Genomic DNA, 12,560 nt, shown 5'->3' with positions numbered 1-12,560 from the left:
AAGGGACGTTTCGATTTTGATACCATGCACATATTCGCATCTCGTTCAGTCCACAACCGATTTTAATGGAATTATAGGTGCAGACTGACATAGTTAATCACCATGTGAAACGTTTCTAATAGAAGACTGACACAAGTGATATTGTAAGTGATCTATAGGAAATGGCGCTCATTTCCCAGAGGATTCTTTTTTTTAAAATCCGTCTTCACAACAAAGAAATAGGAAAAAAAAACACTCAGACAGATGAGGGAATCGAGACTCAGTGCAGATCTACTGGACATTCCTATAAACGGCCGGAATTTATGCGCTTGATGTTTCACGCCCATAATAAAAAAGGCTCAAGTGAAACACTTCCACTGAAATGTAGTTGATTTTGTTTAAAAGCTGACTACGATCAATCTCAAAATTGCGATCTGTATTACCTAGTGACTCGATTCCTTTTGTTGGTCAGTTATGTTTGTAATTCTGTGATATACAATTCCAGCGATATTCAATTCATAATGAAGACATGTGTGTTAGATATTGCATTGATGCTAAATATTGAAACAAATACTGCGTATAAAAGCTGAATGAACCTTGGCAAAGTGTCATCTGGACTCGAAACGTCAGCCCGTTTCACTCCTTACAGACATTGTGAGACTTTCCAGCATCTTCTCTTTCCTCATCCGCAGTGATTGGCTTTTATGACTGAATACAATTAGTTGCGATTATTCAAAGAAAGTTGAAAATGATGCATTAATGAATGGGCAGAAATCATTGCTGCCTGAGATATTTGCGAGACGAACGCTTTTAAATTTTGATGTTCAAGATAAGGCTTGCAATCAGATTGAAAGTAACGGTCATCTTCCTGAGTTAAGTGACATTGGCTCACAGTCTGACCATCGGAACCTGCAGCAACACAGCGCAGTTGAACATTGCAGACAAGCAGTTTTGCTGACGCGTATTTGCAGCTGTTTCTGAATGTAGTGGTCATCACATTCACCTAACATGCAAAAGGTTTCCGGTTCGAAACGGGGCAGAAACGTTCGTTAAGCTTTCCCAAGTCGGGAAAGGGAAAATTGCTTGTTTTCAGTTTGTTGCTCAACATTATCCGAACCTTGATATTGCAGTCACGTTATCATTCGTCTGACATCAGCCTCAAATGTTTTCTGTAAAATAAGAGATGCTGCGCTTTTTTTCGATGCACTGACAGGAAAGAAACGTTCTGATTTTGACACCGAGCACATATCTGCATCTCGTTCAGTCTACAACAGAATTTAATGGGTTTATAGGTGCAGACTAATATGGTTAATCACCATCTGAAATATCTGACAGCAGTGCGTGCTCAAAAAGACAGATACAATATATACTGTAAGTGAACTGGAGGAAATAGCGCACATTTCACAGAACATAAGAACATAAGAAATAGGAGCAGGAGTAGGCCATCTAGCCCCTCGAGCCTGCCCCGCCATGCAATAAGATCATGGCTGATCTGAAGTGGATGAGTTCCACTTACTCGCCTGATCCCTATAACCACTAATTCGATTACCGATCAGGAATCCATCTATCCGTGATTTAAACGTATTCAACGAGGTAGCCTACACCACTTCAGTGGGCAGTAAATTCCAGAGATTCACCACCCTCTGAGAGAAGAAGTTCCTCCTCAACTCTGTCCTTAACTGACCCCCCTTTATTTTGAGGCTGTGCCCTCTAGTTCTAGTTTGCTTTCTCAGTGGAAAGAATCTCTCCACCTCTACCCTATCCAGCCCCTTCATTATCTTATAGATCTCTATAAGATCCCCCCTCAGCCTTCTAAATTCAAACGAATACAAATCCAATCTGCTCAGTCTCTGCTCATAATCAACATCCCTCATCCCTCAATGTTTCACGCCCATGTTAAAAAAGGCCCAAGTGTCACGGACAGATAATTCTTGAATCTCTTCCATTTAAATGTAGTTGACTTTGTTTAAAAGCTGGCTACGGTCAATCTCAAAATTGCGATCTGGATTATCCGTTCACTCGATTCCTTCTGTCGGCTAGTTATTTTTGCAATACTGTGGTATTCAATTCCAGAAATATTCAATTCATAATAAAGTCATATGTGTTAAATAATGCATTGGTACTAAATTTTGAATAATGAGACTAATACTGAGTACAATTGCTCAATGAGCGTTGACACAGTGTCATCTGGACTCAAAACGTCAGCCCTTTTCATTCCTTACAGGTGCTTTCAGACATTGCAAGATTTTCCAGCATTTTCTCTTCTTGTTTCCGATTCCGGCATCCACAGTAATGTATTTTTTTATTATTGAGTACAATTGGGTGAGATTATTCGAAGGAAGATGAAAATGATGCATTAATGAATGGCCAGAAATCATTGCTCCCTTAGATATTTGCCTGAAGAAGGCTTTTAAATTTTGATGTTCAAGATACGTTGAGCAATCAGATTGAAAGTAACGGTTATCTTCCTGAATAAAGTGGCATGGGCTCTCCGTCTCACCATTGGAGCCTGCAGCAGCACAGCGCAGTTGAACATTGCAAACAAGCAGATTGGCTGCAGTGTGCTTCCAGCTGTTTCTATAGTGTAGTGGTTATCACGTTTGCCTAACACGGGAAAAGTCCCCGGTTTGAAACCGAGCAGGAATATTCATTAAGCTTTCTCTTGGCGTGCGAGGGAAAATTGCATGATTTCATTCGTTGCTCAACATTTTCCGAACTTCGATATTACAGCCATGATATCATTGCTCTGACATCGACCTCAAAAGTTTTCTGTGAAATAAGAGATGCTATTCCTTTTTATGACGCACTGACAGGAAAGAAACATTTCGATTTTGACACCGTGCACATATTCGCAACTCCTGCATTCTACAACAGAATTTAATAGGTTTTAGGTGCAGACTAACATGGTTAATCACCATCTGAAACATATCTAATCGTGGAGTGTGCTCCAGAAGACTGACACAAGTGATATTGTAAGTGATCTATAGGAAATGGCGCTCATTTCCCAGAAGATTCGTTTTTAAAATCGTTCTTCACAACAAAGAAATAGGGCGAAAAAAACAGTCAGGCAGATGAGGGAATCGGGACTCAGCGCCAGTCTACTGGACTTTCCTATAGATGGCCGGAATTCATGCACCTGAATTTTCTCGCCCATAATAAAAAAGGCTCAAGTGTAACTCAGAGATAATGTTTTAATCCCTTCCATTTAAATGTAGTTGACTTTGTTTAAAAGCTGACTGGTCAATCTCAAAATTGTGATCTGCATTACCCGGTGACTCGATTCCTTCAGTTGGTCAGTTATGTTTGCAATTATGTGATATTCAATTTCAGAAATATTCAATTCATAATGAAGACATATCTGTTAAATATTACATTGATTTTAAATATTGAAACAAATGTTGAGTAGAATTGTACAATGAGCTTTGATAAAGTGTCACCTGGACACGAAACGCCCGCTCTTTTCTCTCCTTACAGATGCTGCCGGGGCTTGTGAGGTTTTCCAGCATTTCCTCTTTTGGTTTCAGATTCCAGCATCTGCAGGAATTCGCTTCGATTACTGAGTACAATAGGTTGAGATTATTCGAAGGAAGATGAGAATGTTGAAATAATGAATGGGTAGAAATCATTGCTCCCTTAGATATCTGCCAGACGAATGCTTTTAAATTTTGAAGTTCAAGATAAGTTGAGCAATGAGATTGAAAGTAACGGTTATGTTCCCGAATTAAGCGACATGGTCTCTCAGTCCAACCATTGGAACCTGCAGCAACACAGCGCAGTTGAACATTGCAGACGGCCGATTTGTGGCCAGGTGCTGTCAGGTGTTACTGTAGTGTAGTGGTTATCACATTCGTCTCACGTGCGAGAAGTTCCACGGCTCGAAGCTGGGCAGAAACGTTCCGTTAACTTTTCCGCGAGTGGGGAAAATCTGTATGATTTCAATTCGTTGCTCAACATTACAGAACCTTGTTGTTACAGCCATGTTATCTTTGCTCTGACTTCGTCATCAAATGTTCAACTTTAAAAAAAGAAATGCTGATAATTTCTTGACGCACTGACAGGGAAGGAACGTTTCGATTTTGATACCGTACACATATTCGCATCTCGTTCATTCTGCAACAGAATTTCATGGGATTATACGTGCAAATGATAGACAGAGCTAAGCGCTCCCACGACCAACAGTTGAGACCTAAGCTCTGCAGCCATTCCACATCGATCGAGAATGGTGGTGGACAATTAAACAACTCACTGGAGGAGCAGGCTCCGCAAATATCCCCATCCTCAATGATGGTGGAGCCCAGCACATCAGTGGAAAAAATAAGGCTGAACTATTTGCAGAAATCTTCAGCCAGAAGTGCCGAGTGGAAGATCCACCTCGGCCTCCTCCAGTGGTCCCCAGCATCTCAGATGCCAGTCTCCAACCAATTCAATTCACTCCACGGTTGGAGGCATTGGCTACTGCAAAGGGAATGAGCCCTGATAACATTTCGGCAATAGTGCTCCAGAGTTTGCCGCTCCCCTAGCCAAGCTTTTACCGTACAGTTACAACAGTGGCATCTCCCCAACAATGTGGAAAATTGCCCAGGTATGTCCTGTATATAAAAAGCAAGACAAATCCACCCCAGCCAATTACTGCCCAATCAATCTTCTCTCACTCATCAGTAAAGTGATGAACGGATCATCAGTATTGCTAACAAGCAACACCTCGTCAGCAAAACTCTGTTTTCGTTTTACCAGGATCATTCAGCTCCTGTCGTCACTCCAAGCCTTGGTTCAAACAAAGGAGCTGAATTCCAGAGGTGAGTTGAGAGTGACAGCCCTGGACATCAATGCGGCATTGGACTGAGGGTTGAACTTCCCATGTGTAACTTGCGGCCATTAACTGAACGAAAACGTAGGCTCCAGTGAGAATTGAACTCACGACCCCTGGTTTACTAAACCAGTGCTCTAACCACTGAGCTATGGAGCCAATCGTTAGCAGTTCCCCTACAATAAATGCATACTAATCAGAATCACACTGCAGGTACACGGTCAGCATTGGTCACTTCAAGTAACTGGCAAATGTCAAATTCTGTCCATTTCAATCCACACATGTTAACTCCCTGCTCTCCCGCTCAGACAGTTCCACTTCCATCAAATATCACTCGGCTAAAACTGACTATATTTTTAGCTGAGTGATATTTGATGGAAGTGGAAATGTCTGAGCGGGAGAGCAGGGAGTTAAAATGTGTGGATTGAAATGGACAAAATTTGACATGTGCCAGTTACTTGAAGTGACCAATGCTTACCGTGTGCCTGCAGTGTGATTCTTCTTCTGAGATTATTATTGTTGTTAGATCTCTGACTTTTCCATCTCCGATATAATTCATTAAGCTTGGAGATTGACCCTCTTTCTCCCTTTACAGAAGATGTGAGTTGAGGTTTAATTTAATGAAGAATTAAACAAAAAGTTATTCACCCCCTGACTGGGAATCAATCCCGGGCACAAAGCCGAATCCGTACCGTTCGGCCTCCGGAAAAGCTGAAAAGAAGGATTTGCAATTAATCCCTAATTATCTCTTCTCCCATTTTTTCATTTCAGGTCATTGTCTAAACTTTGCCAGATAGTCACACAGTCACTCTATCATCTCATAAGCAATTCCAGCAAATACGTGACCAAACCACCTTGCCTGTACCTCTTCACACTGTGAGAGGAAACTGGAACACCAGCGAGAAACTTATGCACACGGGGAAAACGTGCAATGACCTGAGGCTGGAATTGAATCCGGGTCCCTGGTGCTGTGAAACTACAGCGGCGCCCGCTATTGCACAATCATTTGCACTAGCAGCGTTGATTAGAAGACAGAGATGCATATGAAGGCATTGAAAACTAGCAAAGCTCTTGGCACTGGCAATATTCCTGCAATTCTACAGAAGAGATGTGCTCTCGAACATGATGCGCTTCGAGCCAAGGTGTTTCAGTATAACTACATCACTGGCATCTACCTGGCAAATGACAAATCAAACCAAGACAATTACTACCAGTTTGCTCTCGATCATCAGGAATGTGACAAAAGGGGACAACAACCATGATGTCAAGAAGCATTAATTTTGCAGCAATCTGCTCAACTAATTATATCATTTTTTCACACATGGGCAAAAGATCTGTACTGCAGTGGTGCGGCGAGTGTGATTGCCCGTGATATTATGGCGTTCAAAGTGCTCTAATAAATGGTTCTTAACTGTTTTTAGAGTTCGAGTTCCCGTGTCTAACAACCTTTCAGGCAGTGTGTTCCAAATTGTCATCTCTCTCTGATTTTCTCTTAATCTCTTTTTCCCTACCTGAAATCTATGTTCCCCTCTACTATGGGGAAACGTCTATTCATATCAATGCCACTCAAAATTTTGTACACTCAGTCAAATCTGCCGTCTGCATTCTCTGCTCAGGGGAAATCAGCCGCAGTCTATCCAGTCCCTCTTCGCAGGTGAAACTCTCCAATGCCGTGTCCGGAACTAAAACCACTTGTCGCAGCGCTGGGATTGGAACAGCCTCCCCAGCTCTTGGAACCTAAATCTAACATTTTAGACCGTTCGGCCCCGCTACCGCCAGAAATGCAAATGCTAATCATTTATTTTACCGGTATTGCTACTGAAATAGCTCAGAGGCAAAGAACTTGGGATGGGCCATTGGGTACCTCGAGTCCGGTCTGTCTGTTAATCAGATAAGTCTGAACGTTGGAGCAAACAGAAATCTTCTCCAGTCAGAAAGACAATGAGATGCAATGAAGAACCAGCAGGATTTAAACTGTCCTCAACCTCGTCTGGTTCCGAATTTCCCGCCAGAAATGACAAGAAAACTTACTGTTGTATTTGCTCAGGTTCTTCACTTCAGTAAGGGCAGGACACGAGGCGAGGGCAAGATTTATGTGTTCTACAGTGAAATTACTGATATTTGTTACAAGGTTTGGGCAAGAGCAGTAAATCTTCATTTCTTGACCAGTAATCAAAATATCAGTGAAAGAGTTAAACACTGTCCACCAGTCCAACAGGTTACAGCTTGTTTTACAATTTGTTTTATCCACGCTCCTTTTGTTATTTTTATTTTCACTCCAAAGCACATTCACCCCAAAAGCTTTCATCTGAAAAATGACATAATCTGCTTCAACATCAGTGATGTGTTCAGCCATTGACAACATACAACAAACGCGCCACCAGACTTATCACTTTCTCTCCGACGGTTTGAAACCAGACAGCAATATTTCCGAATACCGTTCAACAGAGTGAGGGAAAAGTTTCATAATTCATGTTTTTCCCAAATATTAAATGATATGTGAGTATTTCCAGAATTTTCTGATTGCAAAGTCAGGAGTCACTCGGCAAAAACAACAAAAGTGAAGGTCTGTGGTAGAAAGCAAGGCAGGATGGATTAACGACCACAGGGAAATGACCACAAATAATGACCACAATATTGAACATGTTATGCTGGAGGCCGGTGGTCTAGTGGTTCAGAGTCAAGTCTTTCACGGCCAAGGTGAAAATAGAATTTGGTATGTCTCTTTCTCATTCCTGATAAACTAAACACAACTGTTGTTTCAAAGCAGCACGCCAGGACTAATAACCTTTTCCTGTGCTGTAACTTTCTATAATTGTTTCCATTTCATTCACACTGCTGCCTTTAAAGTTTAGGAGTTTATTTTATTATAGTCGCAATTAGGCTTGCATTAATACTGCATAGAAGCTACTGTCAAAACCCCCTAGTTGCCTCACTCTGGCGCATGTTCGGGTGCACTGATGGAGAATTTAGCATGGCCAATCCACCTCGCCAGCACGTCTTTCGCAGTGTGGGAGAAAGCCCGAGCACCCGAAGGAAACCCACACAGACCCGGGGAAAATGTGCCGACTCCACACTGACAGAGACCCAAGCTGGGAATCAAACCCGGGTCCCTGGTTCTGTGAGACTGCAGTACTAACCCCTGCGCCACCATGCCACCCTCACGGTAATTCTATCACCTTACAACCCATGACAGCACAGTCCACCCTCTTCACTTGTGTGCAATGCCTGTGACCTCGTGGGAATGAGTAAATTCTGCACGAAGATTCTTTGTCACTTATTCCGAGATTTGGACCTAGATCTGGGCGATAACTGTGTCAGTGTAAAAGGTAAAATGTGACCCATTACCAGACAGATTTACCTTGCAACAGCATATCTACCATCAGCGCTTTGCAGCTTATCGCTGTCCTTTGCTTATTAAAATTATGATGTGGAGATGCCGACGTTGGACTGGGGTGGGCACAGTAAGAAGTCTCATAACACCAGGGTAAATTCCAAAAGTGTTATTGGGTATCACGAGCTGTCGTCAGATGAGTGGAGAGTTGGGTTCACAAACACGGGATATATTGACAAAGACTCAATTGCAAGTTAATGGTTGGAATGCGAGTCTTCACATGTAATCAAGCAATCAAGTAAACAGATGCAGACAGTGAGAGTGGAGAGTGCATCCAATTTGACAAATTTCCTTTGATCCCATCAATGTGGCGCAAACCGACACACTGTTGTCACACTTGCTGTTGCTGCCACATTGAATGAAAGAGGTCAAATGTTTTGAGTGACCATTTGACGCTTGTTCGTGTGTTCTGGGTTCTGTGGTGCAATAGTGCCCACTCTGTATCCAGCGATCCGAGTTCAAATCTCGGCCGAAAATTATTTTTTGTTTGCTGACTGACATTTAATTTAAATTGCTCATAAATTGCTTGCGAAAGGAGAGGACAATTTGTCAGCCAGTTCAACTCCTATTGGAATGCACATTGATGAGCTTCTGGCGCCAGATGTCTGCAACGTCAATGTTTCTTTTCATTATTTCGCGACTCTTTAAGTCATCTGATGAAAGAAAGGAGCAATTGGTGTCCAAAAACAGCAACCATTCGAGTGGACTCTGGCAAATATTGAGCAAGTGTGTGTGTGTGTGAGTGCGTGTGAGTGTGTGTTTTTCTTTCGGCTTCGTGCCTTAACTACGGCTGGGGTGGCTTCCATGGTGTAACGGTTAGTACTCTGGACATTGAATCCAGTATACCTGGTTCGGATCTGGGGGAGACACTATTCCTCTACGAACTCGCCTATCAATTGGGACAGGTGCGGGAGAGAATGGCACCTATTGGTGGTCCCTCTGTTCGTGTTGCTTCTCTGACTCTCAGCGAATTGTGTTCTTTCGCAATCACAATCAGGGGCTGATGCGATGATGCCAGGCGAGTCAATCGCTTCATCGTCTGCAATGTGAGTGCGGTGGAATAAGCTGAATTTTTCTGTCTTTAAAGTAACACTTCATGAGAAATTTAAATATAATTTCCTTCAGCAAATCAGTCATTTGCTGTGGCAAAGAAAAGCAAAGCGAACTCCGATCGCTGGATGCAGAGTCCACTCTCCTCATCATTGGAACGCCGAACGTGGCCGTCCGCTGCAAATGGTCACTAACTGCATCTGACATCTTTCGTTCACTGTGGCAGCAAAAACAATTGCGGCAAAGATGTGTCGTTATGCGGCTACCATTGATACGCGAAAAACTCGCATGAAAATGCCCCTAAATGTACATCAAATCAGTGCATCTCAAGCCGTATTGGGAGATATCAACAGAAATAGTCATGTTTCACAGGGACAAGCGCCTCGTTATAGAGTCACAGAGGGCTCGAGCACAGAACCGTCCCTTTGACTCATCGCATCTGCACTGCTCAAGCAACCACCTCTCTATTATACTCCCAGTTTTCAGCTCTGGGCCCATAACCTTGCATGCCGTGACATCACGACTACACATCTAAATACTTCCTCAATGTTAAGTGGGTCTCTGCCTCCCCCACCCTTTCAGGAAGTGAGTTCCAGATTCCCACCACCTCCTGAGTGAAACGATTTTTCCTCATATCGCCCCTAAACCTCCTGCCGCTTACCTGACATTCTTAACGCGGAACCATTGATCCCTCCGCCAACGGGGAACGCTCATTCCTGTCTGCTCTCGCTATGGCCCTTATAGTTAGAAGGGACATGGAGAGAGTGGATAAGATGCAGCTGTTTTGCTTAGTTGAAGAGTCAGTCGCCAGCAGACATAAGTTCAAGATGAGGGGCAGGAGGTTTAGGGAATTTTCACCCAGACGGTGTTGACGGTCTGGAATGCTCTGCCTCTGAGGGTGGTAGATGCAGGTTGCCTCATATCCTTTAAATATATATATATCTGGGTGAGCACCTAGCACTTCTTGGCGCTCAGGGCTCTGGGACAGATGCTGGTAGATGGGGTTGCGTAAGATTTCGGGTGGTTCTAAAGGTGCGGACTCGATGGGCCGAAATTTCTCTTTTGCGCTGTATGATTCTATGATTCCTTGAAATCCCGGGTACTCCATCACAACAGACCGAGGTGTGAATCCATTCTCAACATGATGTATTTAATTGCCACTCTCCAGTGTGACACTGCTATTGTATCAGTAAATGTGGAGCAAGGAGTCACTTTAAATTGTCAGCTGATGATGATCTCATTATCACTTTGATTTTACCCATCAGGTTTCAGCTCAGAGGGAGATCTCAAAGCTTCTTTTGCAAATAATTCCCTCATTCTGAGAACAGACCATTTAAACAAAGACATCATGCTGCAGATGCTTGATACCTGTCATAAGAACAGCTGGAAACTCTGGAATTTTCAGTCAATCTTACTGCATCTGTGAAGAGTGAAGCATTGTTTACATTTAGAATCATAAAATGTTGGAAACACTCAGCAGGACAAACAGCGTCTATCGAGAGAGAAAGAGAGTGAATGTTTCAAGTCGCTATACTTTTATCCAAACCTGAACAATTTAGATATTTAATGGTTTACAATCAAATACAAGGTCAAGGGAAATAGAGACGGGATGGAGGAGAGAACAAACGGTCTCGTGATAGGATGTAAGGCTGGAGTGATTGAATGACAATGGGGATGATTAATGTTTCCACTGACACAATTCTCCCTGATCTGGATCCAAATCTCACGCTAAATGAGAAGAAAACTTCTCGCTGAATTGAACACTAATCTCCTCGCCTTCCAGTGAAGTGGAGACAGTTTCCAGTAATAAACTATTAACTGTGAGATCAACAAAGCGGGATGGTGAAAGACTCAATTTCAGCGGTGTCACTGCCAGAGGAATGGAGAGCTGGAGTTCGCCCAGGAAAGGGGAAAAGTTTTAAAACAACGGCACCCAGCGTGGGGCTCGAACCCTGAGATTAAGGGTCTCACGCTCTACCGACTGAGCTAGCGGGGCACATGGAAGACCTTGCAGTACAAATTCCAAAAGGCGTGAAGGCAAATATGTTTTTTTTCCGTCTGGTATCTCAGATTGTTCTGATTATAAAGTTTACAATGAATAGACCTGCAGAATCGCCAGGGTTACAATGCATTCCTCTCAATCATCAATACCATCATTGTCATCTTCCACTTCTTAGCTTCATGTCGTTGCAAACATAGAGCGAGGAAGAGAGACAGAGAGTGGGGCAGACATGTACAACACATGAGTAATACGACAGTATCCCGACAATGCAGAAGGGGGACATTCGGCCCATCGAGTCTGCATCGACCGCAATCCCGCACAGACACTATCTCCATAACCCCATGCATTTACTCTAGCTACTCGAGCTTTTCAGGGGCAATTTAGCGTGGCCAATCCACCTAACCCGCAAATCTTTTGACTGTGGGAGAAATCTGGACCACCCAGAGATAACCCACGTAGACATGGGAGAAACGTGCAAATTCTACACAGACGGTGATCTTGGCAGAGAATCGAATGCGGATCCCTGGTTTTCTGAAGCAGCAGTGCTAACCATTCTGCCACCGTGACACCCCAATACACACCACTTACCTGATAAAAGTGCAGCGCTCCGCAAAATTGTGATATAAAAAAAAACTTTTGGACTTTGACCTGGTGTTGTGAGACGTGTCTCCAGTCCAACGCCGGCATCTTCACACCATAACGATACACACAGCAGCTGTCAGAATTCAAAAACATGGGGTGCTTTGAATTGTCGAATTGGGATAAAGTGAATATCCACACTTTTTGAAAAAATTCTTCATTGATCGAATCCTTGCAGCGTGTACTCAGTTTCTCAAACCAAACCCCATGTAAACCAATTCTGCCATGTGCAGGGTTATAGGAACACGCACTGGGGCACACACAGTTAAATGGGCACACTTGGATACATGGACACACTCAAATACATGGGCACACACAGATGCAGGGGCACACAGATGCGGGGCCACGCACACATATACAGGGACACGCACATACAGATACAGGGTCACACATACAGTTACAGGGTCACAGAAACACAGATACAGGGGCACACACGCACACACAGACATACAGATACACACACATACAGACACACAAGCGCGTGCACACACGTACACGCACACACACACACACACGCACGCACACACAGAGACACAAAGATACCAGGGCAAACACAGAGATACAATGGCACAGCTCCAGATACAGGGACGCAGACTCACGCAAATACAGGAGTTCACACAGATACAGGGAGACGCACAGATTTAGGGGCATTCAGAGATAGAGGAGCACACACGCAGAGATACAGGAGC

General features: G+C 43.4%; 1 non-coding gene across 1 annotated transcript; it reads right to left on the bottom strand.

Annotated features, from left to right (window-relative positions):
• Positions 1-4,872: 4,872 nt before the first annotated feature.
• On the bottom strand, positions 4,873-4,945 carry trnat-agu (transfer RNA threonine (anticodon AGU)). The gene has a single exon. It is a non-coding gene; the product is annotated as a tRNA-Thr (tRNA).
• Between the last annotated feature and the right edge of the window lie 7,615 nt (positions 4,946-12,560).

This window comes from Mustelus asterias, unplaced genomic scaffold, assembly GCF_964213995.1.
Source record: "Mustelus asterias unplaced genomic scaffold, sMusAst1.hap1.1 HAP1_SCAFFOLD_155, whole genome shotgun sequence".
NCBI classification, from domain to species: Eukaryota; Metazoa; Chordata; class Chondrichthyes; order Carcharhiniformes; family Triakidae; genus Mustelus; species Mustelus asterias.
Note: the sequence above shows the minus strand (reverse complement) of the source record. Positions and strands in the feature narration are given on the sequence as shown.